This window comes from Plecotus auritus (genome assembly GCF_963455305.1).
Source record: "Plecotus auritus genome assembly, chromosome: 4".
In the NCBI taxonomy this organism is placed as follows: Eukaryota; Metazoa; Chordata; class Mammalia; order Chiroptera; family Vespertilionidae; genus Plecotus; species Plecotus auritus.
In genome coordinates, this window is record NC_137775.1 from 152653458 (window position 1) to 152680829 (window position 27372).

At 44.0% G+C, this 27372-nt stretch overlaps 1 protein-coding gene across 10 annotated transcripts in view; it reads right to left on the reverse strand.

The window, feature by feature from the left end:
• Window positions 1–27372, reverse strand: part of MAGI2 (membrane associated guanylate kinase, WW and PDZ domain containing 2) — a 1233836-nt gene that overhangs the window by 13188 nt on the left and 1193276 nt on the right. The window lies entirely within an intron of this gene.

The window sequence follows — 27372 nt, forward strand, 5'->3', positions numbered from 1 at the left end:
GCAGTCCCTGGAAGACTGGAACCAGTGTGGGCTGCCCAACACCCCTTAAAAGAAGGCAACAGTGTGGATGGACATATTCCATTAACCCTTGGAGATATTCTTTTGTTTCCCCAGGATTTTTTTCAAATTATATTTTATTTTTACTTATTTGTTTTTAGAGAGAGAGGGGAAGGGAGAGCGGAAGAGAGAGAAACATCATTTTATTGTTCCACTTATTTATGCATTCATTGGTTGATGCTTGTATGTGCCCTGCCCAAGAATTAAACCTGCAACCTTGACATATCAGGACAACACTCTAACCAGCTGAGCTTTCCAGCCAGGCCCCCTTGGAGATAGTCTTAAAAGTAGAAACTGCAGTGTTGTCAGAGCCCAGGACAACTACCCTAGTTACCATACCCAACAACTAACCTAGTTACCATACCCAACAAGTGGGCTTGTCAAGCTATTGCTTCTCACATGGGCAGCTACAATAACCCACTTTTCTTTTTAGTTCTACTATTGCCTACCTTCACAATTCTCCATACAGCATCCACAACACCTCTTTGAGACATTAATTAGATCATACCATTCCCTTGCTTGAAACTTTTGGTGATTCTCACTGCTTAGATTAAAATCCAAAATTACAAACATGACCCACAAAAGCCTGTGTGATCTGACCCTGGGTGGGTAGCTCAGTTGGTTAGAATGTTGTCCTCATATGTCAAGGTTGGGGTTCATTCCCCATTCAGGGCACATATAAGAATCAACCAATAAATGCATAAATAAGTGGAACTACAAAATAATGTTTCTCTCTCTCTCAAGTCAATAAATCTTTTTTTTTTTTTTTAAAAGTCTGTGTGCTCTGGCTCTTGCCAGCCTTGCCAACTTCATCTGCCTTCATTCCCTAGTCTCCACACACGCTGGCCTTGGTTCACAACCTCAAATGCACCAATCTCATTCTCATTTCTGGGACTTCATTGCTGACTCCTCTGTCCAGACCGGACCATTCTCCCCCAACTAGTCACATGGCACATTCCTTTTCATTCTTTAAGACTCTTAAATAGCGCCCCAGGGAACCCCAACCACAGCAAGCATTCTACTCTCCTCAAGAGCATCTTTACTTTGTTTCTTTACAGTATTTATCATTTGTAATTATGTATTTGCCTGCTTACTAGATTAATATCAGCCTCAGTTACTAGATTGTAAGCTTCGTGACAGCAGTGGCCACACTGGTCTTGTTTATCACAGTGGACTTAATACCTAGCAGACTGTTTGACACAAGAATAAGTGCTCAATGAATACTTGATGAACAAGTAAATCCTTCCACAAATAAAAATGGAAGACTTGAATCCAAATGCCTACTCGAGGGAATACTTCAGAGAAAAGATCTTTATTTAAAGAATAATCTGCCCCAAACAGTGTGGATGTCTCTGAGAACATAGACTGAATAATATATAATTATGTATTAGTATATATGTACACAAATTATACACACACACACACCGTTATCTTTGAGTTAAAAGACTATTTCTTAAATTATGGGAACCCAGAGTGTTGAAAAATAAAACTCTTTCACTTCATATATGCCTTAGATAAAAAACAAAAACAGCTCATCTATTATGTTTTAACAAGTTGTTTATTTTGTGGAATATAACCCAAGTGACAATGACCAGAGAGGTGACCCGCTAGGAATAAACTGCTTATTGCAGACCTGCATTATTGGTTTTCCCAGGTGGCTCTTATATCCAGCAAAAATGTGTGCAGAAAAGGAAAACATAAATCAAGGAAGAATTAGTTAATTTTATCTGATGCTGAAGGGTAAGGAAGACGACCCCTCGGAATGCAGCCGGGGATTGTCTCAGGGGGAAGGGGTCCTGTCGCCTGATAGCCTTAGGGCTTCCACTTTGGGCCTAGTGATCCCCCAGTCCCTGAATAAGGGCTACCACACTGCTTTCTTTCTCTCCATCCAGTGCTAGTACCCAGAGCGCAAAGGCTGCTTTTGGATTAGAGTGCTGAAAGTAATACTCATATTACCACCATTGGTTGTATTAATAATGGCAACAGCTAACCTTGATTGAGGTTATTATTAGGAACCAGGCATTCTTCACAAGAAAAATGTGCACATTTTACAGATGAGGTTAAGCCACTTGTTTAAGGCTGCATAGCTGGTAGGTAATGGAGCAGTGTTGCTGAATGACTTTCTGAAGCACTGTCACTGGACTCCTTTGCTATCCACTGTTTTGAGTGAGAAATGGGACTCATCTCTTCTTCTGGGCTATGACAAAACCTCTGTCTTGCCCTGGGCGGTTTGGCTCAGTGGATAGCAGAACAAAGGGTCTTGGGTTCTATTCAGGTCAAGGGCATATACCTTGGTTGCAGGCTCCTCCCCGGCCCAGGCCCTGGTTGGGGCTTGTGCAGGAGGCAACCAATCAATGTGTTTCCCTCACATCGGTGTTTCTCTCTGTCTTCCCCTCTCTCCTCCACTCTCCCTAAAAACCAATGGAAAAATATCCTTGGGTGAGGATTAACCAAAACAAACAAACAAACAAAACCCAACCTCCATCTAAAGTGATGGTCAGAGGCTAACCTATTGTTATTCCAAGTGGAAACTCTGAAATGCTGTTTGTGTTTGAATCTTGGACACAGAAAAATAGTTGCCATAGTTAGAGTGTTAATTTGTGAAAATGATGGAAGTATGAGCTGGACTCAGAGAATAAAAAATTAGATTTGTTAAGGGTAGGGATAATAATATGAACTTTAAGTATATCCCTCCAAGTGTCACACCTTGAACCTAGATTGAATTGAAAATACTCATACTAGATATTGGAAACAATGAGTCAGTTTGAGAGATAAATACTTTTACTGCTCAAATTATTCTGCAAAGAGATTCACAGTTTTGGTAAGTGTTACTTCTTTTTTGTTTTAAAATATATTTTTATTGATTTCAGAGAGAAAGTGTGCGGGGGGGCGGGGCGGGCGGGGAGACAGAAACATCTATGATGAGAGAAAATCACTGATCGGCTGCCTCCTGCATGCCCCCTGGGGATCGAGCTCGCAACCCGGGCATGTCCCCTTGACCGGACCCTTCAGTCCTCAGACTGACGCTCTATCCACGGAGCCGAATCAGCTAGGGCAAATATCAGTTCTTTTTTTTTTTAAATTTCCCTGTTGCAACCTACTGTTGGCTGGGTTAGAGAATATTAATGTGGTTGCATTGAAATATATTTTCTTCTAATTTAGGGTATTTTGAGAAAATATAAAAATAATTATAGTAGATCAAAGGACAGTAATATGAAGTCATTTGGTGCTCCAAAAAAATCTTTTAAGGATGTGTTCAAACCATAATGGCTCATTTGGATCTATTTAGCCATCACTAAGGTGAGTGCTTTTTGTAACAAAACACAAATAAGAAAAATGTGCATTTAAAAATTTCACAACAAATTATTTTACTTTGCTTCTGCTCTTTCTGAAGCTTTGTTTCCAGCTTGGAGGCATTATTGATGTCCTTCAAACATGCATTTGCTTCACTTCTATTACTAGAGAGATGTGAATTAGGTGTTATAAACATTAATAACTTCAAAAATTGTGACCATATTTGCTTAGTGATGCTCACAGTTATACTCATCCTCATTGTGAAAGCATAAGCAGTGACCCTGTGGCAGATGTTCACTATCTCCATGGCTGAAAGGGCGAATCTTAGGACTAGCTGGCTGTTAATGGAGCTACCCATGACTGAGTGGTTCATATATATCAGGAACTGTGCCATGTGCATCATATACATTATCTTTTTTTAAAAATTTAACTTTTTTATATATATTTTATTGATTTTAGAGAAGAAGGGAGAGGGAAAGAGAGAAAGAACCATTGATCGGCTGTCTCTTGCACGCCCCCTACTGGGGGTCGAGCCCACAACCCAGGGATGTGCCCTTGACCGGAATCGAACCTGGGACCTTTCAGTCCACAGGCTGATGCTCTATCCACTGAGCCAAACCAGCTAGGACTACATTATCTTTTAATCCTCAGGACAGTTCTAAGAAATAGGGTGCTGTTATCCCCATTTCACAGATGAGGAAATAGAGGCTTAGATAAATTAAACAATTTGCCAGGACCACTCGTCTCAAGCCCAAACCACTATTCTATTCTGTGCTTTCTAACCTTTCCCACATCAGAACACACATAGAAAAAGTCAATATTTAGGCAGTGCACTGGAGTGAACACGAAAATGGTCAAGCCCTTCCTGTTTGCCCCAAAGGCTAGAGTTGGGATGACTCACCAGAGGAGGGTCATCAGTAAAACCTTCAGGATCCAGATTGATCTGGGGATGTGGGAATGCCAAGGGATCAGCTTCAATGAGTAAAATATCTGAATTACAGGATTTATAGACATGTGCTGGCTCATTTATGTCAAGCATGTTTTGGAAAGCAACACATTCTTCTTTTCAAATAAATTCTTAAATGAAAGCTCGAAATGTAAAACATAAAAGCGGGACTGTTTTGGTTAGGGGTGTGTGTGTGTGTGTGTGTGTGTGTGTGTGTGTGTGGCGGGGGTGGGAGTGGGGGTGGGGTGGAGATGGGAGTGTCCCAAAGCCTCACTCCCAGTGGCTCTTTAGGCCATTTCTCAGGAGCCCTGACGGTAATAGAACAGTTTTAAAGGCACTGCATGAAGAAGTGGTGTCTCTAAAAGCCCTCATTCAAATGCAAACATACCCCCAGGGGCTGGGAAGAGGGAAAAAGTCCGGGAAGATTTAATAGATTTTTTTTCTCTCAGTACCACCAGTCGGGAATTGGACTCCAGAGAAGGGGGATGGAGCACAGGGAAGTTTCACGGCAGGAAGGGGCTGGAAACGTGTGTCGGATAGACAGAAGGACACACTTCACCTTTCCATAGCTTTGCCTGTGCTGGCTTAGTCACCTGGAGCCTTGGTGGACAGTTCACCGTCCTGCTGAGTAGAGAGTGGCCCTGTTTGTCTTCAGGAAGAATAAGTCAGTGCCCGGTGGAGGCCAGAGCATCAACAGCAAGCCTTGGCCTCTCTCTGGTACTGCCTCCTGTGGTGAGCTTGGGCAAGTCATCTCACCATTTCTCAGGGATATTGGAAATTGAGAATTGGGAAAATATCTGCCCTGCTTCCCTCCCAGAGTTGTGATGATCAAATAATATATATGAATACTTATATACACATCAGCCATTATGTTAATAGTTTGAACTTAATTTTTAAAATGGGCCAAAGATTCGGATTATCACTTCACCAAAGATGACATATGAAATAGAAAGATGCTCAACATCATTAATAGCAAAATGCAAACCAAAACTATGAGGTACCACTACTATACATCTATGAATATGGCTAAGGTAAAAAACAACAACAAAAAAACAACACAAAGAAACACACAACAAAACTTGAAAAAAATGGCAAGATGTGGAGCTACTGGAACTCTCACAGGTTTTCACTGAGAATGAAAAGTGGAACAGCCACTTTAGAAAAAGAGCTTGGCAGTTTCTTAAAAGGTTAAATATCCTATATATAAAGAGGTAATATGCAAATTGACCCTCACTCCCTCACACAAGATGGCCGCCCTCATGTGGTCAAAGATGGCCGCCATAAGATGACCATCAGGGAAAGGTAGTTGTGGGAGACCAGGCCAGCAGGGGAGGGCAGTTGGGGGGGGCGACCAGGCCTGCAGGGGAGGGCAGTTGTGTGTGGGGGGAACCAGGCCTACCAGGGAGGGCAGTTGTGGGTGACTGAGCCGGCAGGGGAGGGCAGTTGGGGGGGACCGGGCCAGCAGGGGAAGGCAGTTGGGGGGTGATCAGGCTGGCAGGCAGGTGAGCGGTTGGGAGCCAGCAGTCCTGGATTGTGAGAGGGATGTCTGACAGTCAGACATGCCCTGAGGGGTCCCAGATTGGAGAGGGTGCAGGCTGGGCTGAGGGACACCCCCCCTCCCAGTGCATGAATTTCATGCACCAGGCCTCTAGTTTAGTTATCATACAACTCAGCAATCCCACTCTGAGGTATCTACACAAGTGAAATTAAAAATTATGTTCACACAAAAGCCTGAATGTGAATTTTTGTAGTGGCTTTATTCTTATACACCAAAAAACTGAAAACAACTCAAATGTCCAACTGGTGAATGGACAAGCACATGTGGTACAATGGAATGGTACTCTGCTAGGAAATGGAACAAACTACTTATACAGCCAACAACATGAGGGAATCACAGATGCACTGTGCTAAGTGAAGGAAGTCACATTCAAAAGGTTACATGCGGTATGCTTCTCTTTATATGACATCTTCAAATAGCCAAAACGAATGGGGCAGAAAACTGATTAGGGGTCTCCAGGGATTGGAGTGGGAGGAGGCTTGACCACCACAGAGAGTGAGAGAATTTGGGGGATTATGGGACTGTTCTGTATCTTCATTATGGTAGTGGTTATATAACTGTATGGGTTTTTCAAAACTGGTTGAATTGTACATTAAAAAGGGTGAATTTTACTGTATATAAATTACTAGAGGCCCGGTGCATGAAATTCATGCATGGGAGAAGGGTCGAGATCGGGCCTAAACCGGCAGTCAGACATCCCTCTCACAATATGGGACTGCTGCCTCCTAACTGCTTGCCTGCCTGCCTGATCGTCCCTAACTGGCCCCCCCCCGTGGGCTTGGTTGCCCCCAACTGCCCCCCTCTGCCAGCCTGGTCACCCCCTGCTGCCCCCCCCTGATGGCCTGGTCCCTCATGCCCCCCAACCCCCTGCCAGCCTGGTCGCCCCCAACTGCCCCACCTGCTGTCCTGGTCGCCCCTCATGGCCCCCCCCCTGCTGGCCTGGTTGCCCCTCACTGCCCCCCCTACCAGTGTGGTCACCCACGCAGCCTGCTGTTCAGTCATTTGGTCATCCCTCACTAACCCCCCTGCCGGCCTGGTTGCCCCACGCAGCCTGCTGTTCAGTCGTTTGGTCGTCCCTCACTAACCCCCCTTCTGGCTTTGTTGCCCCAAGCAGCCTGCTGTTTGGTTGTTACTGTGAGGGCGTCCTGACCAATTTGCACATTACACTTTTATTAGTATAGATACCTCAATTTTTCAAAATGTGAAAAAATTAATAGTGCTGAAACTGTTTTTAAGCCTGGTGCAAAGAAGTCTTTTTAAATTGGTTACACCTTTTGCAAATAATATTTCCACCACTAATTTGCTTAGTAACCTCCCTTTCTCCTCACCATTGGACTAAGAAGGTTCTCAGCCCAATGAAACTGATCATGAATTCGGAGTTGACAAGAGTTAGCAGACTCTGAATTAAAGAAGTTTTACTTTAATCTTTAGAAGGCATCTTTCATTTCAAAGGCTTTCTAGAATGGTGTTCTTCATCTCCGAAATATAGCCCTGTCTTCAATGGCAGAGAGCAGAAGTAATCAATCATAAGGTTCCTATTTCATGGGAGAAAGGTTGAAACTGCTAATAGCCACCTCTTGCCAAAGATGGAAGAAGTGGGAATCAGCCCCTCAGGAGGCTCTTGGACTCCTGCTCAATCCGTTCCTCTGTGGTACACAAACAAGATCTTCATGATCCCAGCATCAGCCTCTGGAAGCCATCCCTGGGCAAGATGCAGGTGTAAGATTAATTCACTTCTAGACTGAGGCCCCACAGTGATGCGCAACTACATTCCCATCAATATGTTCCCAGGGAACAAAGTCCCCTTTTGACAACCTGGCTGTTTAAAAGCAAATAAATTAGTGGAAGCAGAGCTTTTGTGCCTGGAGCCATCCAATTTTGTTGTTATCATCTTTCATCAAGGTTATCCTTAGACAATATTTTTTTCTGTATCCAATTTTACTTTTCAAAACACTGTCCTCTTGTTAATTTCTCTCTCTATTCTGGAACCCAGTAGCCAGATGCTCTATACATTCCACCCCCCTCCTTGAAATATAATTTACTTCTGATAACAAAATTCAGGGAGCAGCAAAGGCAATGGCTGTAATCCCTGGTTGCAGGTTTTCCCAGCTTGTGTGCATCTACAAATATTGTGTCTCCCACCAGACTTAGACTGCCCACAGCACTCCCCACATGCCAACAGCTGCAGAGTACAGTATATGACCAGGTGGGAAGCAGAGTCCTCGCCAATTACAGTTTTCTAGCTCACTTTTGCAAATACTGAAGCTTTAGTAACTGGTTGTTCCTATTATTGATTTTCTGAAACTCTCCATGAACAAGTAAGACATGGATAAATTATGGCTGCATAGCTCTTACAGAGATTTAAAGTAACCTTTTAAAGAAAGACTTTTCCCCACACCTTTGGCTGCTAGCGATATGAAAGCAAGGAGATGTGTTCATTGCTATCATATCTTCTTTCACCAAAACTGGACCACATCGTGCCACACATGCCAGGGATCTAGTGGTTGTGTGACATCTTACAGAAGTCTCAAAACTCACATGGTTTAACAATGACAATGAAATAGGATTTATCCTTGCCTTAGTAAGTGAGTTAACATATTGGTTCACACATGAATGTGTGAGAATAATTTTATTTTAAATGCAATTTATTCTTTTATATATGCAAGTCAATGCCTATAAAAGTGAGGTTGAGCAATCAAAAGAAAGAAAGAAAGAAAGAAAGAAAGAAAGAAAGAAAGAAAGAAAGAAAGAAAGAAAGGCCTTTCTTAAACTGGAGCAATGACTAAGGCCCTATCTGTGTCCCAGTCTTCTCAGCCCCAGGCTGCCTGCAGCACTTGGATGGCTGTGCTTGGGTCCCCACATCCCAGGTGGTGATGGAGGGAGGGCAGGCCAAGCCAAGCATGAGGAGTACCCAGTCTTTACTGTGCTCAGTCCTGGCCTTGACTGTGTATTGGTCACTTTTTTCCATGTTCTTTTTGGCCTGTTTCTATAGCCTCAAGAGCTGTTCTTTCTTCCTGGAATCAATCTTGGCCTTCTCCTTCCTCTTCCCCTCCAGGGTGGCTGTCACCTCCTGGATATGTTTATTGATTTTTAGAGAGAGAGGAAGGAAGAGACAGAGAGAAACGTCGATCAGTTGCCTACTGCAGGCACCCCGACTGGGGAATGAACCTGCAATCTCAGTATGTACCCTGAATGGGAATAGAACCTTTAACCTTTCTGGGGGATGAGACGACACTCCAACCAACTGAGCTACCTGGCCGGGCTGGATGCTGTTTTAAAGGGCCGACATGCTGCCTTGCACAGGAGGGACTGCAGTTGGAATCAAGAAAACCAGCCAAGAGGCTATTGTGATCATCCGGGCAAGACATCTGGTGGCTTGGACTGGGGACGTCATGGTGGAGGTGGTGAGAGGGGCTGGATTCAGGATATATTTCTGACAGACTACATTGGACCTGTTGATGGATGCATATAGGGTGCGAGGGAAAGAGAATAATCAAGAAAGATCCAAGGTTTTCTTTTATATTTACTGATAAGAAAATGTACTGACCTTTGCTAGGCACTAGAGATGTAAAGATGAAGAAACAACTAGTACCTACAAGGAACTTATTAGTGTACTTGAGACCTGGTGCACACAATTTGTGCACGTAGGGGTTTCCCTCAGCCCAGCCTATGCCCTCTCGCAGTCTGGGAGCCCTCGAGAGCTGTCAGTCGGACATACTTAGTGCTACCACAGAGGCAGGAGGCTCCCACCACCGCCGCTGCGCTCACCAGCCATGAGCCCGGCTTCTGGCTGAGCGGCACTCCCCCTGTGGGAGCACACTGACCGCCAGGGGCAGCTCCTGCATTGAGTGTCTGCCCCCTGGTGGTCAGTGCCTGTCATAGTGACTTGTCTTTAAGCTAAAATGGTCTTTAAACTAAAATGAGACTGATTATAATTTTATTACCAGCAGCAGTATTATCTGTTGTTCCTCTGTCTGGCCTATTTGCATATTAGCTTTTTATTATATAGGATGATTTCAGATTTCTAGACTTTTAGTGGCAAGTACAGAGTGCTGTGGGGTGTAGATTGTTCTGTATTGGGGACTTAGGGAAGGTCTTAGTTTGAGTTTGAAGGGAAAATAAGAGTTCTTTAGATGCAGAAAGTAGGGAAGATTATTCTAGGAAGTTGGGTCAGCAAGTGCTCGGTGGGTTGTGGGATGGCAGGGGTTGCCTGGAGTGGTGATGGAAGAGAAGGCTGGGGAAGCAGGTTGGAGAGAACCCTGGCTGCCAACTAAGGAGTGAGAACTTCACCCTAAAGACAATGGGGCATTTTTAAGCAGGAGAGTAAAAAGAGTGACTCCTTCTCCTTATCTTACAGACTGATTAAAAATTTTTTTTTATTGATTTCAGAAAGAAAGGGAGGGAAAGGTAGAAACATAAATGATAAGAACCATCAATTGGCTGCCTCCTGCATGCCCCCTACTGGGGATGGAGCCTGTAACCGGGCATGTGCCCTGACCAGGAATCGAACTGTGACCTCCTGGTTCATAGACCAATGCTCAACCATTGAGCCATGGTGGCCAGACAATTCACTGATCTTAACGAAGAAATTACACTTGAACTAAAACTCATTCAGTGTGTATTGCTTCAAACCAGAGTGTCATGTTTCTTAATTCATTATCAAGAAATGAAATTTCTTTTTATCTTATTGGTATTAGCAAGCAGAAACACAGTCACTCTTAGGACAGAGAAATGCTATTAATCTTGTGGTTAATTAATATTTAATATTTATTAAGCATTTACGCTGTGTCAGACACTGTGTTAACTGCTGGGAATCCAGCATAAACAAGACGATTTGTGGAGCTTGTTCCATGTGGTAAATATAGAATGAGTGATTTCCCATGGGATGTGTCATCAGGACAGTGAGAGAAAGGAAAGGGTGCTACAGAAGCATTTAATGAGGAGTTAACCTCTTTTAGGGATTCAGAGAGGCCTCCCTAAGAAAATGGTCTTTAAGCTAAAATGAGACTGATTATAATTGTATTACCAGCAGCATTATTATCTATTTCTTCAATAATTAGCCTTTCTTTCAAGTGGTTGCTTCTCTGTCTCTCTTCTGCCTTGAATCATGTGCAGCTCTTGCCTGCCTTGAAAAGACAAAACCCCCAAATCTTTCACTTTTATACACCCCAATCTAACTTCCTTGCATTCATATATTCACATACTCATTCATTTGTTCAAGTTCTGTACTCTGTGCAGAGTATTTGAGGGGACTCCAAATACGTGGCCACGGCTGAAGCAGAATGTGGGGAGTAGAGCGACAGCACATGAAGGGATGACGAGTTTCTTCACTGGTAGGACATGCAGAGGCCTGTGGACACTGTGGAGCCCATTCTGCAGGTGTGGGAGAACTGCTGGAGGGCCTGAGCCTAACTGTAACACCAGCATTCAGGAACACGAGAGATGGGAAAGACAACTGAAATCTAGGATTCAGGCAGTGCAGATTTAAATCCTAGCTTGACTACTGAACCGCTGTGTGGCTTTGGGCCAATTACTCGATTTCTCTGAGCCTAAGTGATATAATATCTTCAGACATCTGTTATGAAAATTAAAATTACCCAAAGTCTTCTGAAAGTTAAAAAAAATCTAATAGTTTTTCACATATAGTAGGTATTTGTAAATCATAATTGTAATAGTAAAAACAGCTAACATTTGCTAGACACTATTTATGCTAAATGTTGTGCACATATTCTGTCATTTAAATTTCACAACAAACTTATGAGGTAGATAGAAGGATGGATAGTAATGCATCCTGGTGAGTCCCCTGCCTGGACAGTCCACCTGAGAAGGGACCAGAGCCCACGAGGTATCGAGCTCAAAGAGCTGTCCTACAGGCAAGCAGAGCTGTAGCCAACACAAGCCTGAGCATACGCAGCCTGTGGCCCCGCTGGGACCCCGGCCACTCTCTGAACGTAGGGCTCTGGGGCTACTGTGCTCTTAGCTCCAGTTGCGCAGTCCCGGTTACTGCATTCATTTTCCCCAGCAGGCAGCTGAGGATGCTGGGAAACCGTACTTCTTACCCATGGGGTTGTGACAGCCTCCTGCATCTCCCTGCTTTGATAATAAAGAACAAATAATGACCCTGTTTGAAACCATCGGAGCCCTCATCCGAGTTCGTGCTGTAGTTCCCAAGGTGTGTGTGTTGGGGGAGGAGTGGAGTGGGAATGACAGGAACCAGCTGAAGACAGAGGTGGTCTGGGGTGGGCAATGGGGGGAGGCGGAGGTTGTGCGTTTGTCTTACTTTATTTTTTACATGTTTTTACTAATTCTTAGAGAGAGAAGGGAGAGGGGTAGAGAGAGAGAAACATGGATTAGAGAGAAACATCATTGATGGGCTTCCTCTCGCATGTCCTACCACTGGGGATCGAGCCTGTAACCCAGGCATGTGGCCTGACCAGGAGTTGAACCGCTGACCTCTGGGTTCCTGGGTTGCTGAGTCACACCTGCTGGGTGCCTTTAGAAAGGAGAGTTTTGGCTGGGTTTGCATAAAGGCTGCCTATGCATTTTTATTTCTGCAAACAAAGTCTCAGACCTTCCTAGGAACAAACTGACTGGTATCCATTTCTGTAGCATTAGGATTTACACATAATGGCTGATTTCATGCAGGTTTACTTTCATTTTAGCAAAAGATAGGGCATTTTATTGGCGTCACTTCTTCATAAATAAAACTGAACCGGGAAGAAAGATCTGAAACTATCTGGCTATCACTGTGGATGGTGGTCTCTGGGAGCCTTGATTTTTACAGGTCTGTGCACTGGTAGGAAAACCCTAACATGTCAGCGGGCCCTGCCAAGTGCCAGTCCACGGTCGAGGTGAGGGGCCGTGGACAGGCAGGGAGCCAGAGGCCAGCAAGGGGAGCGGATATTGGCAGCTGAGTGCAGAGGGGGCCTTGTGAATTGCTGGCAGTGATGCAGACTCAGATCTGAGGGCCAGACGTGTGCGGCAGGCTCCCTTCTGCTCAACACATACTTGCCAAAGAAGCAGGAACTGGTTCCTGGGCCTGCGCACATTTGTAGCCTAAACACTTGGCCCCTTGTCGCTTCACATAAGTAGACCCTGCAGGTCCAGTGTCGTCTCTTCAGAGTGGCCTCTCTCACCAGCTTGTCCTAAGTGATTATTTTCTATTTCAGCTCCTTTGCTTCTTTCATAACATTTACCATTTATTTGTGTCTCTCTTCCTAGAATATAAATTCTTTGAGACAGGGGCTGTGATCTGTCTGGTTCACTGTTGCAACTTCAGTCTCTAACACAGTGCCGGGCACATTCTAAGTGTTCAATAAATATCGTAGAAAGTAGAAAGAAGAACAAATAGGTCAGTCAGAGATCTCGCATTCTCCTTTCTTGAAAGTGGAGCTGCAGCCCTAACCGGTTTGGCTCAGTGGATAGAGCGTCGGCCTGTGGACTGAAAGGTCCTAGGTTCGATCCCAGTCAAGGACATGTACCTTGGTTGCGGGCACATCCCCAGTAGGGGGAGTGCAGGAGGCAGCTGATTCATGTTTCTCTCTCATTGATGTTTCTAACTCTCTATCCCTTTCCCTTCCTCTCTGTAAAAAAAATAAATAAAATATATTAATAAAAAATAAAAGAAAGTGGAACTGCAGCCAACCTTAATAATTTAGAGAAGTGTGGAGAGACCTGGTATATCTGAAATATATGCATCCCTGTATGTATCTGTCTGTATCAATATGTGACATCACTGGATGTTATAAAACTCTTAGATTTTATGAAAAACATTAAGTTTATTATACACAATGCAAAATTTGTAGAGAAAAAATTTGTATGAATTCGTAAAACCTGGCCATTTATATTGTTATCCATGGGCCACCCTGGGCCCACTGAGTCCGATTAGCATTTTAACAAGTTCCCCAATTGGAGAAATGGCTCTAAAAGACTCACAATGTGGCCTGTGAGATCATTTTGTGAACTCTAGGGGGCAGTTTACTGAGGCTGCGGAAAGAACTGCTCTGCAGTACACTGATGTGACTAGTTCCAGGGAGAATAAGAAAATCTGTGCTTCACAGGTCAATTTTTGTTTTTAAAACCTAAAGAAAGCTGCTGGTTAGTTAAGTTGGTGGGCGTTTTAACCAAGCATTACTCATTGCTGGAAAGTTAACACCACGAACCCACCCTTTCAGAATTTCATTCAGGACAGGAGAGTCACTACCTACCCCTCGTCTACCTCAGGTATGACTGGAGAGAGGGTATCTCAATGATGTTAGTAGAGAGTGCTTTTTAGCTTTTCAAATAATTCTAATAGTTACTACATACTATAGAACTTAAAAAAAAGGTAGTTAGCTATTGTTATAAAGAACAACAAGGAGCCTGTTTATCCTGTTGACACCTCGCTCCTAACACCCTGAGGGAAGAATGAAAATGACGAGGGCTCTCTCCTACAGAGCGGAGTTACAGGAAACCGCCATTCCCTCCGTTGCAGATGTGATTAGTGATGGGTAAAATAAGTGGTCTACTCTCTCACATTTTGAATTAATCGATTGAATAAGCATTTATTCAGCGCCTAAAGCTGCCAGCCTGGGCCAGTGCTGGGGATCAAAGACTATTACCAGATTCCTGCCTTCAATAGGATTACATGACTTTGGTTTATCCATGACAAATCTCTTCCTGGCCTGGTGAAAAAACGGGCATCCCCTCTCTCTTTAATCAATGTAATCAGTGCTCCAGGTCAATAGGAGGATCAATGGCAATGAGAAAGTCTTGTTCTTTTTCAACTGGAAAATTAAACCTCCTTCCCCAAATCAGTCCTCAGGAACTGATCCTCATCAGTGAGGACAATCTCTCCTGTACTCTAAGCAGGTTGTTTTTATTCTGTCGGCCTTCAGAGCGGAAAGAAAAACCATCTTTGAAGCTTTCTCTTCTGTTGAATGTCTGGAACATGGGTACTAAACAGGCAATAAATCATAATAAATGGAAATAGTTGCCCATGGCACAATCTGATTGAGCCGTTTAAACAATCACTTTGTGTTGACAAAGGGTAAGGTGATTATGCCAGAGGAATTCAAAGGTGTTTAAAACAAATGAACTGGAGAAATTGCTTGAAAAATGTGGGGGGTTCTTCCAGGGCAATAGACTTCCTTCATTCTGGCTCAGCCTTGAAGTCCACAGACCTGAATAATTAAGTCGCTGCTAATTCTTCAGCCTTACGCTGGGCTGGGCGGAGGGGGCCCGACCGCGTAGCTGCACCTGAGGTTTGCCTTCTAAATCTGAGGTTTTGAGAAGTGAATCTCACATGGACCTGCTAATACTGTTCTGCACTTTGGGAGATTAACCCTCACATTAATGTGTGGGTAGAGTCATTCAGGGGGCAGCTCCCAGCACATGTACAACCGTTCTAACACAGACGTTAGACTTGTGCAGGGAAATCATTATTCCTAATAATAATAATAATCCGTGCAAATGGGCTACTTTGCCAGCTATTCCCGAAACATCCCGTTGGTGCGCATGGGGCACCCCTCTGGAGCTTGTAGGTGGGAGCTGGATTTTCCAAAGGAAAGTGCCGGAGGGTAAGCGACTTCTTCTGGGTCACCTTGCGAGCAGGAAGGGGTTAGAGCGTACTGCTAGGTCTTTTCCATCCTCTCCCCACCAGAGAGCAGGAGGGGAAACGCTGGCAGGGGCCGGAGAGGGGAAGAGCGCCCCCTGGCGGCTCCCTGGCGCGCCGCGGCCTCCTCCTCGCTGAGTTCCTGTACCCCCCACCCGGCTCGTCCCCTGGCCCCATCCCACCCCTTCCTCAACTTCCCTGGGCCGGTTCGGTTGGCGGTCCTTAGACGGGGAATGAGGGCCTCCTCCTCAGCCTGCACTCCCAGCAGACGCAGGGCCGTCGGTCTCAGCGGTGGATGCACCTCCCCTCTAACGGGGCCTCGGGTCCCGTGGCAGGCGACCCCCAGCGCAGGCAGGGAGAAGACTCGCTGCCTCGGAGGCCGCGGTGACGGGAAGGTTAGCTCCACCTGAGAAGTCCAGGCTCTCTGTAGGTTTGCCGATGGTTACATCCTCTCTGCTCCGTATGGCTGGGCTGGACTCGGGGATGATGGCTGGTGTGAACGGAAATAAAAGCTTTAACTGCTAAGAGGCTGGTGGGACAGCGCGAATCCTTGGAGAGGACGTTCGGTCTAAAGAGACTGGCTAATTCCAGGACAGCCGCCTGCGGCCGCCTCTGTGCCCAGTGGAGGCGGGCGGGCGGCCGGAAGGATGCTCCTTGCGCTCCGGTGCCGAGTTAGATCCCTCCACCCGCCGCCTCGCTGAGTGCTCACGGTGTGCCGGTTGGGGGAAGACGGAAACATAACGCAGGCTTCTTGTGTTTTAGCACCAGAGACCAGCCTGGAGCGTTAATGGGAGCTCCCGGTGGAAAGAAAAACCCACCGCCAACCTTCACTTCGAGCCCGTGTGCACCTGCGACTGCAGCCTAGGCTGGAAGGATGCTCTGCCTTAGCGCTGACCAGGCCGCCCGGCCTAGGAGCATTTCCACAACCAAACACAAAACCCCGGAGGGGCACTTTCAAACTGAGATACAGAGTTGGCCGGATGAGAATCGTCCGAGGAAGCTCTGGAGGCCGCGAGCTTTGCTGCCTCTGGCCAGGGTGCTGCAAAGCTGCTCAGTAGGGCTCCAGCCAACATGGAAACTCAGCATTTTGAATGGCAGTGGGTAGGCTGAGGTTAGAAGCTACCGGCCTCCACGCCCTGCTGTCCCTCTGAATAGTTCATTTAATGGGCCTTCTTAATAGTTCATAAACAAGTCCTCCTGCCAAAAACAAAACAAAAACACCTCACAGAACCCTACTAGCGGCCAGGCTGCTACCGGGGTGAAGAGGCTTAGCTGGAGGAATGAATGGTACCGGGAGGCCTTCCCACAGACACAGGGCCGGTCAGAAGGAAAGGCCTGTGCAGGCAGAGCTTCTCCCTTTAAAGGCTGAAGGATGCTCCATTAAAATGCACACTCCAAGCATCTGTAAGTAGAGGAGGCATGGGTCTGAAATAGCTACTTCTGATCTCAGATCAGTAGCTTTATTTACCCTTTCTTTATCCTTTGCTCCTCTCTTAAAGTCTTTGAAGAGTCTTGCTCTTGACCCCAAATAGTCAGGGTCCTGGGCCTTTGTTCAGGTTCCCAGTGGCTGAGGAGTGCGTTCTTTGGCTGCATTTACGTGCTTTGATAAATTATCCAGAGAGAAATGCCACGGTAGATTTATAGGGTTAAAATGGCAGCTCTTTCCTGTTCTGGCAGTCGTTCTAGGCCCTGAGCCAGCAGGGGCGGGCTCCTGCCTTGTAAGACAGTGTTCTCCATAACGGCTGAGAGTCTGTTGAACTTTGGGACTCTTCTGGAAGGTGTTAGGCGGATGGAGAGGGCATGAACTTCTCCGGGGTGCAAAACACAGGTTTTAAATATCTGGGCTGCAGAGTCAGGTTGCCCTGGTTCCAGTCTCTGATCATCCTCCCTGATAAAGGCCACCAGCACTCTCTAAGCCTTGGGTTTCTTATTAGCAAAATGAGAGTAATTGTAGTACCTACTTCATGGAGTTGCTTTGAGGTTTGAGTGAGCTCATTAATGAGATGGGTTCATATTGCTTACTAGCTGTGTGACCCTGGACAAACCATTTTAACTGCTGGGCCTCAGTTTTCATAACTACTAGTACTTCCCTTGACATCTTCACAAAGTTGCCTTGGATGGAGTAATTAAAGACAATATACAAGTATACCTGTATTACTTGACAAGAACTCTTTAAAGCAGTAGGAGGTTTTTTGTTTTTTTTTTTTGTTTTTTGCGGGAGCTACATTTTAGGGACCGAAATTGATATAAAAGTCTTTGGATAGCCCACAGATGAGCTGGATGGGTCCTATTGTTTCTGTGTGTGGCAGGTGAACTGTCTGTGTGGGGAGTTTGTAATCTGGGGCTTCATATCGGCCTTGAAGGTTAAGAGAAAGTTGCATTGGAAACTTAAGTTTTTGATTCACTTTTAGAAGTACTGCTGCTCTTTTGACCTCAGGGTTAAAAGGATTGGTCAAAATCTCTGTTTGTACCTACTCAAAATAACTGACAAAGCTGGATTAGGGGTCTGGGTTCAGAGAGTCCTAGAGGAGGTCTCAGCACCTTCTTCTGTCTTGAATGAAATGAAGCCAATCAAAGGCATTTTAATGGATGTGTAGCCAATGTCTTCAGGGTCACTTTTTCACCTTGTTTGTTTAGAAAAGGGTGAAGTCTTGTGCTTTATTTTTGACAATGCTTTTCTGTGGGATACAGAAATCTATAACATACTGAGGGGAAATAATTATAAACCTTAAGTTCCAGTCTCAAAACCTTAAAACTGAGAACTGATGTACCTTACTTATAACTATTACTTGTACTAAGTTTGATTTTTGCCAAACTCTAGCCTAAAGCAAATGCAAAAGGAATAATGACAATGAATGGCTCAGGTCAATTACTCAGGTATACATCTTATCTCTTTCAAGTTTAAGCTCATTCTCTTTACTCTTTCATCTTCCCAGGGTAGCTTGATTAAAGGGAGATGGGAAAAAGGGGGTAATTTGTGTCACAACTTGTACTTCTATTGTAAGGAGGACATCTTTATTCCATTATTTTATGAGAAACATTCATTAAAATAATGTGATTTCTCCCACCAAAATTTACGGCACTATTAATGTACCCCTGTCAGGTTTCAGAGTTCCCAAGGCGTTCTTTTTCTTTATAAGATTGTCATGAATTATTTCTAAGTGGACATATTACTGCTTTAAATAGGAGGTGTGCGTGTGCGTGTGTGTGTGCGCGTGTGCGTGTGCGTGTGTGCGCGTGCGTGTGTGCGTGTGTGTGTGTAGAGCTAGAGAAGAGACTTTTTCTTCCAACATAGCCACAAGGAAGACAGGTTGGTTCTTACCACAGCCATTCCAGGGACAGAATGACAGGGGCGTAAGAGCCACACACAATGGCGTCCTCAGACTCCAGAGTCACTTTTTGTTGAACACTAGTGAACCCCTCAATGTCAGTGCAGAGCTTAGTATAGCTTTTTATTCCTATCTTACTATTATTATTTTTTAAAAAAATATATTTTTATTGATTTCAGAGAGGAAGGGAGAGGGAGAGAGAGAGAAACATCAATGATAAGAGAATCATTGATCAGCTGCCTCCTGCACGCCCCCTACTGGGGATCGAGCCCGCAACCCGGGCATGTGCCCTTGACCAGAATCAAACCTGGGACCCTTTAGTCTGCAGGCTGACGCTCTATCCACTGAGCCAAACTGGCTAGGGCTTATTTTTCATATCAGTATAGAAGACTGGTTGGTATGGCAGTAGACTGAGAAATCTCTAACTCATTTTCTCATTTGACAAATGCCTTTGGAGTGACTATTAGATGGTGGGCACTCAGGATACAGTGGTCAACAAGACAGCATTAGTGCCCTTGTGAAGATACATAACCTTTTTTTTTCAATGATGGGGGGAGGTGATTGGCAAATAGAGGCTTCCACTCAGAGATGGAGTCAGAGAGTCAATGGCAAAGTCAATTTGACCCCTCTAAGGACCCCCTGAGTCATCATTTGCTAGAAGTGGGACTAAAGGGCAAACGAGGATGAAAAATTAGGACTCAAGAGATTTCATTTGGGAAGTCTCCCTTTGAAACTTGAGGGCATATCGAAGTGGCAGAGACATGGGCATAGGACAGCAACAGTTATGTAATGATCTTTGGTTGGGGGGTTTCACTTTCTTTACTTTCTTCATCCATCCATTCATTAAATCAAACATTGAGTGGCCTGTTCCTATTCCCAAAGCAGAGCAATGTGCTAGCCGTTGGGAAAATCAAATGGATTAAGAAAATGCTCTTCCTGACCTTATGGAGCTCACATTCTAATGAAGCGAGCAGGCCACCTTAAAAATAAATATGACACAATTTGTTAAGCACTTCAATAGAATTTTATACTGAGTGATATGAAAATATAGAAAAATCACTTAGAAATACATTTTTGAGAGAAAGTACCTGAATAACGATGGCATTTTCATGAGTCTGTTCAGTTCCAGTCAACAATTTTATGTTTATGCATACACATGGGGTAAGCTCTCCTTGCTTTCATCCGAGTTAGAAGATTCACTTAATCAGAGCCCATTTTATTTACAACTATGTGCATTTCTCTTAGTAAAGAACATGGATGTGACTGAATGAGCTTTAGTTTTAAAATTAATAAGCATAGATGAGTTAGAAATGATTCAACTTTCCAAGATCACCGACCTTCCTGCTTTACCATTTCTTTGATCAGCATCCCTTAAGACACAAACTAGTTTGAGGTTTCTTCTTTAAGAGAAAAAAGCTGTAGTACTGTCACATGCCTGTTTCTCAATCTGTTTCCCGTTGTCTGCTAACCTTAATACAGGAAATAATGTGAGGGAAAAACTCAATTGCTCTCTTGGCAGCTATGCAGATAGTTCATCCTTGGCTACTACATTTTTATAAAATTTCTTAAGTTTTTTTTGCCCCAAAAGCTTTCCTGGCTGGAACCAGGGCTAGATCAAAGTACTGATGCTATTTGACTTATCATGGGGTTACGTCTAGATAAACCTTACCTCATAAGTTGAAAATATCAGAAGTAAAAAATGCAATTCAATATATTTTCACCTCAAGAGTCATTGCCTTCCTCTCTTCTCCCCAGAAGCCAGAAACACAGATGGGTGTTTGCTAGCCATAATGGGAAGCAACAAAACAAAACACCATATCCATAAAAATGCTTACAACACAGCACGCAGAGTGCCTGTTGCTTCCTCTCCCGCTCCCGTGCTGGGGGCTGAGGTGGCAGCTGCTGCCCGGTATCATCAGAGAGTACTGACTTCGCTAGCCCGGGAAAAGACCAAAATTCAAAATTCGAAGTACAGCTTCTACTGAATATGTATCTCTTTTGCACCACTGAAAAACTGAAGTCAAGCCATTGTAAGTCTGGGACCATCTGTACAGTTTTTCTGTAATTGATGTATTCTGGCTTACCTCTGAAACAAGCTGGCTTTTCCTGTAATATAAAACGTTTGGTGACTATGGCAACACCCTTATCAGCCCCCAAGGTCTGGGAGTTCTGCTTTTTGGGAAGTGGACAGGAGTTCTGTCTTTCCCTGTGTGTTTTGTTTTCAGACAAGCAGCACATGCCTTTAGGCATATTCAGGGTGCTTTGCCGCCTTATCTCACGGAATTTAAAATCCAACTGGGAAATGTGGCGCCTCTTCTTCATCCCCCTTCCTTAGCTCATCCCTGCCAGCAGCCATCCTGTACTATGTTCTGATATAACAGTGTTCGGATATGTGCTCCATTGGACATTCAGCAGTTTTGCATCCTCTCTGTGAACTGGTGCCCCGGATCTGGCAGCCTTGCATCTACAGAGCCTGAATGATGAGCACAGTTGAGAAATTGAGGAGTTAGGAACTTAACACTAAGGGAGGCACCCACATTCTCTGGGACCTAAAAGGGCCAGAAATAGGAATGTCGCCAAGTATCAGATCTAATGAGGATGCTGCTGAGATGACCTGGGTCATCCTAGGTCAGGCTGTTAACCACTCAGTTTGAATTGCCTTCGACATGGCTTCTGTGGGCTAACGGTTGTGACCATGGACTAGTATAAGCCAATAGTTTCATCTGAGCCCAAACATCTGGCACGCTGAGCTATAGCCAAGTCATAGGGCCACATAGGGACCTCTGGGGATGTTGCCTTTAATCAACTTCTCCCACCAAATAACTCAGGATCACTCTAAAAAGAACAAAATTAGCTCCAGACCAATGGCATGACAGCTACAACCATCCTTATCTATAAAGCAGGAAAGAACTAAATGAAAAGCTGTAATGAAAAAAGATAATAATTTAAAAATTAGTTTTTATTAATATAATTAATAATTAAGCCAATTAAGTCTTGAGATGGTATCATGAATATGCTAATAACATGTTCTTCCCAATCGAATACATATATGGGCTGAATAATCTGAAAGTCATATATTGCATGTTGGTTTACAATAAATATTAAATATACTAGTATGTAGTGGAAATATAAAGCAGCTTGAAGACATTTTTGCATCACTGAATAAATACCTAGGTAACTGCTGATCAATCTTTATGTAATATACAAACCAAACCCCATTGGCAGGAAGTAAACATTGCTATAGTGACTAGTCAGAGAATGAGCCTTTCTTACAAAGACCACAGAAGGAGGGCCTGGTAGGTGCTCTGTGTGAATCATCTTAATAGGAAAGGAAGAGAGCTTGCAGCAGGATGATTTAGATTATCCACAAATAACACATTCTCCTGTGAAGGCTGTTAACATGGGGTAGAATTAAAATGGCAGCAGAGTCCTCTTTCCTAGATATCTGTCTAGCTCAGCTGTCTGCAGAAGCTCTGGTGTGGAACGGCCTGAGGAGAAGAAAATGCACGGGATTATCTCCCGGTGAGCCTGTAATTGCGCCAGCCTAGATTCCGCACGGCAGCATGTGTCCTTTTAGAAGGCCGCTGGGCCTTCTTGGATTCCCTCACGATAAACTTGTCATTTGCCCTAAACCCTCTGCCATCTTGACTCCCCCATCTCCTTCCTCTGCCAGACAGCCACCCAGGAGCCAAGCCTCCCCTGCTCCCAATAATAAGGTAACGGGCAGCTCCTGCGGCTGTGCCTTCCTCTCCATTGGCGTCCCGGTTGAGGACCCGTTTCTGCTTATCTGCCACATTGCCATGGCTGTCCTGCTGTCAAATCTCCTCCACCTGCAGCCTCTCTCGCCCTCCCACTGCTCCAATGGTCTCTATTGTCTTGCCTCTGTGGGCCTAAATTGTAGGCCTTCCCTCCCTCCCACTGTTCCTCTGGCACACACCTTACATCCCAGTCAAATTGCTGTACTTGTCTTAACTCTCCAGCCCTCACTGTCACTGACACTGCAGAGGACTGCCTTGCCCCGAGGCCTCTGCCTCCTAAGAGCCAGCTTGTTGCTCAAGGCTCAGCTCAGAGGCCACCACATTCCTGAATACGTCTTTGAGGAGGTCACAGTGAAAGCTGCACTTTGCCCATTCCTCTTGAGAACATGCTGGCTGATATTCGCTTATTGAGAGACGTGTATCGGCCTTGCCTAGTGGATAACAACTGTGGTTTATTCACATTTCTGTTCCTCCAAGTGCCAAGGTGTACCTTGCACCAAAAACTTTGTTGGCTCGAAGAGTGAATCAACTCAGAGAAAGCCTTGCCCAGGTGACATTTTGGAATGAAGACTCTGAGATTAAATGGGTAACAAGTGGCTATTATTATGACTTCACTGGCATATCTCCTAAATGCAGGCTATGCAAATTGGGGTAATTGCTTTGCTCTTTATACTTTAAAGGATTGCATTTCAGGAAGAAAGCCTGGGTGGAGAAAATGGTGACTATCGGAGAAGTTGCCTGAAAGTCCTTGTGTATATAATTCATATTCTCACATATACATATATCTGTGTATGATTATCAAGATAAAATGTGCCAGTTGGAGTCACTCTTTCATCTTCCTCTTTGTTCTCCATGTTCATTAAAAACATTGTTTCCTGATTACTAAAATAATATATTAGAGACGATTTGGATAATATATAAAAGTGTATTATCTGGGGGTTAATTCTCATTACTCAGGAAAAAAAGAAACACCTGTATTAAAAGTTTGAATTTCCTTCTGTTTTTTTTTTCTTTGTATAATATTTCTTCCCCATTACTATCGTATTTATGTAATCTGAATTTTCTTGCCACACTGCTTTTGGGTCAAAGGAGTGGTTTGTCCTAGGGCCTCCACCCACGGATGGTTCTCAAACGTAAGTAGTTCCATTGAATTTCTGTTCTTAGTTTTAAGGCATTCTGAGAAATTTCCAGTGAATATAAAGAAACCAGGGAAATTTAAAAAATGGCTTCAAACTTAATTTTTAACTTATTCTTTCCTCTCAGTCTCTCAAACTTATGATGTACTGCCTTTATTGAAAGGAGAAGACATGATGAGAAAGAGATGCTGTGAAATAAAAGATGAGATGGAATCTCATAGTTACCACCACATTTCCAGTCTGATCAGTAAAGTGCATCTCCCTGGAAATGATCATCGCAAACTGCAAACAAGTGCACAGATGAGGAATGAGAGGAACTTAAATTCATCTCTGGCTCAGGGCATGTAGGGCTAAGGCCTATGGCTGAAGTCTTTTCCTTCTAAAAATTTTACTCAGCGCTCACACCTTGGCTAATGTCGGTTGAATTGCTCGGCCATTCCTGCTTGACTGAATTTTTCTCTGGCTGTTCCTTCACCATAAATCATGGCTGAGGGCTCTGTACTTACTCCTGTAATCGGCTTTGGCCCATAACAAATGGTTGCAGACAGAATTGCAATTCCATGATGTTTTAGCGGCTTGTAAAAAGTACCTAACAGCCTTTAATGCCTCCTTCCCACCCCAAATGGTGGATGTGGGTGGGGGGATCTATTTGAACTTGATAAACAAAATCCATCAGTTCCAAGGATACAGTGTGCCAGACGGTGCCAGATGACATCCTCTAACGACATACCTGGCGGAGCACAACCATCAATGCAATGCTTCTTTTAAAACATCGCAGGAATGTCTCAATGTTGTCTTTATTTAGTTCAGAAGGAGAAAATGAGAACTCCAAGTACTCAGGGTCTCATTGAACATCGATGCACTTCAGAATTTATATCTATAATTTTCCACACATTTGTGCTCTTGGTAATGAGACACTCACTCTAAGATCTTACGGTCTTTTGGCCTATGAAATATACCCCTATTTCTCCTTTCAAACACCATTTTATACATTGGGACTGATAATGAAGGCTGTATGATACCTGTGTAAGAGGTCGCTAAATCTTTCACAATAGAGAAAATTCTTTATATCCAAGTCCAAAATTTCCATTTTTTCCCACTTTAAAAAGTTTCCTCAACTCCTTTTCTTTAGCTATTACATATTTATTAAGTGCTACAGCTGTGTTTGTAGAATACATTTTGTCTTTGAATAGTTTTTACCCTTAGCTATAAACCTGTTCTGAACCTTTGGGATCTCATTTAAATTGCCTGATGGTTTTAGACCAATGTTATTGACAAGTATTCTGATTCTTTAGTCTTTTTTTTTAATCCACATCATAGGTTCTTTAAATTGAGTCAACCTTGTTAAAAATAATAGGATGGCGTAAAAGTGAAGATTGAATGAATATTTTCAGCTCAGTTAAGGTGCTCACACAAGGCAAGACAGTTCTTCTGAACATGCCAAAGGAAGCCTGCTTTGGATAGCAATGAAATGACTTGGGAGGATTTTCCACAGCTACTGCTGTTCAGCTGGGAATATTATTGAATGTGTGGAAAGAAGGCCAGGAAATGGAAATGCTTGCTTTGACACCAGGTTTGTAAGTTAATGAGGTCAGACACTCCTTTTGTGTCTTAGATTTCTGAGCTACAAGTGGAGATGGGTCTCCTGTGGGTCTGATCTACCTTTATCTACTTTAAGGGATTCTTAGAGGCTTGCCTGCAGACAACACCATCTCATAAGCACTTAATAAAATGGCACACATTTACTAGTACAGGTTAAGGCCTTGTTTCCAGGGAGAGTTATAACTAGTTAACATGGTCTCCACTAGTTACTACAACGATTACCAACTCAGGAGGTTCCCCAAATTGAAGCATTTTCACATTCAAGTCAATAGGAATGGGCCTCAAAATCCTGCTTTGGTAGGTGATACCTCTGAAGTGAGAAGCCAGTCACCACCTTGAACATCAGCCTGCTTTTGGTTTTGTGGGTAGGTCACTATTTGGAGTGTTCTAGGTCAGTTCTGCCCTTGGCAACATTCATCCTCAGTGCCTGAAAAGCTTTTATTGGCCAGAACACTTCGGAAGAAGGCGTAGTAATGCCAGGGGTGTCATGGGCTTGGGCCTCCTCTGGACTGATGGATCTCCCCCAAAGAAATACAGTGCACAGATGCAGACAACTTCTGAGTTATCTGAAAAGGCCTACAATTGTCCAAGCTCTCAAGGAAGTGTGTTTAAGCTACCCAAGAGATTGCACACAGCCCTCTGCTTCTTTGAGAAATACTGTTAGTGCTGTTTAAAAACAAACTAAATAAAATGGGACACGCAATAAAAGTAAAACAAACTGTACATACACATAAATAGGATGCAATTGTTAGTCTCTACTCTCTTCCAATTTGAAGGGAGTAGTCTTGTGCTTGCGCCTGAGGGGTGGTCGAAGGACCTGTAGTTCAACCATTTCCCTAAAGAGGCGTGGGGACCCCAGAGAGGAGAGCCCAGAGCCTCAGGTGTCTTGCTGGGTATGTGGGCAGCCTGGCCTTCCAGCTCAGCATTTACTCTCAGCTCCAGGCACTTTTTATTAGATCACCAGCCTCCGCCAGAGCTCATAAGTGCTTAGCTATTGGAAAAGATACTTTAATAAAGATTTTATTTCATCACCCCCGGGTAGCTCTGAAAGCTGGGTACATAGGACTCCCCTGGTTTCACCCATCCTCCTGTGAGAATGCAAATAATCTGACCCAGTGGTTTTACTTTTCAAAGTTATCCTAAGGAAATAATCAAAGATACATGGGAAGAGATAGCTATAAGAATATTTTTGGAATATTTTTCATAATAGTGGAAAAATTAGAAAAACAAGAGAAGTACCAAAAGGAGATTGGTTAAATCATAAATCTATACAACCAAGGGCCAAGCAGTCATAAAAATAATGTACAGAAAGATATTGAAGGGGGATGTTAGAGTAAACATATTGTTAAATGAAAAAAGCAGGTTTCAAAATAAAATGGTTACATTTTCAAGAGTGGACGAGTTCTTTTCTCTTTTAGTTCAGCTTTGAGATATTCTATAACTGGTACGTCTGTTGAAATCAGTGAGAGTTATCCAACAGAAGAGCACCCGTTAGGGCATCATGAGAACTAATGCAGCCACAGAATGACAGCAGGTACATTTCCAAAGTTGAGATTTTGGCACTTCCTTTCTTAACTTCTGTCCTAGGAGTTCCTCTCAGAACCTTAGCCTTTTTAAAAAATAATATATTTTTATTGATTTCAGAGAAGAAGGGAGAGGGAGGGAGAGATAGAAACATCAATGATGAGAGAATTATTGATTGGCTGCCTCCTGCATGTCCCATACTGGGAATCGAGCACAAACCCAGGCATGTGACCTCCTGGTTCAAAGGTCGATGCTCAACTACTGAGCCACCCAGGCTGGGCAACCTTAGCCTTTCAAATAACTCCCTTGGAGCAGCTGGTGAAGAGAACCTCAAATAGGAGGTATGCAGGATTGTGGCATCTTCTGACTGAGCAGGCTATTAGGTGGAGTACAGGATGTGGGGTCCCTTCTCTGTCCCTCCTTACCCTTTCCTTGTCAGATTGGCCCCTAGGGGGTGAGGAACTGGGAGGACTGACAGGCCATGTATCTGTCAGGAATATGTATCTAATTAGAGAGGCTAACCAGTGAGGCTAAGGCCTCTAAGTGCTCCATCTCAGGAGGAATTTATTAACCAGG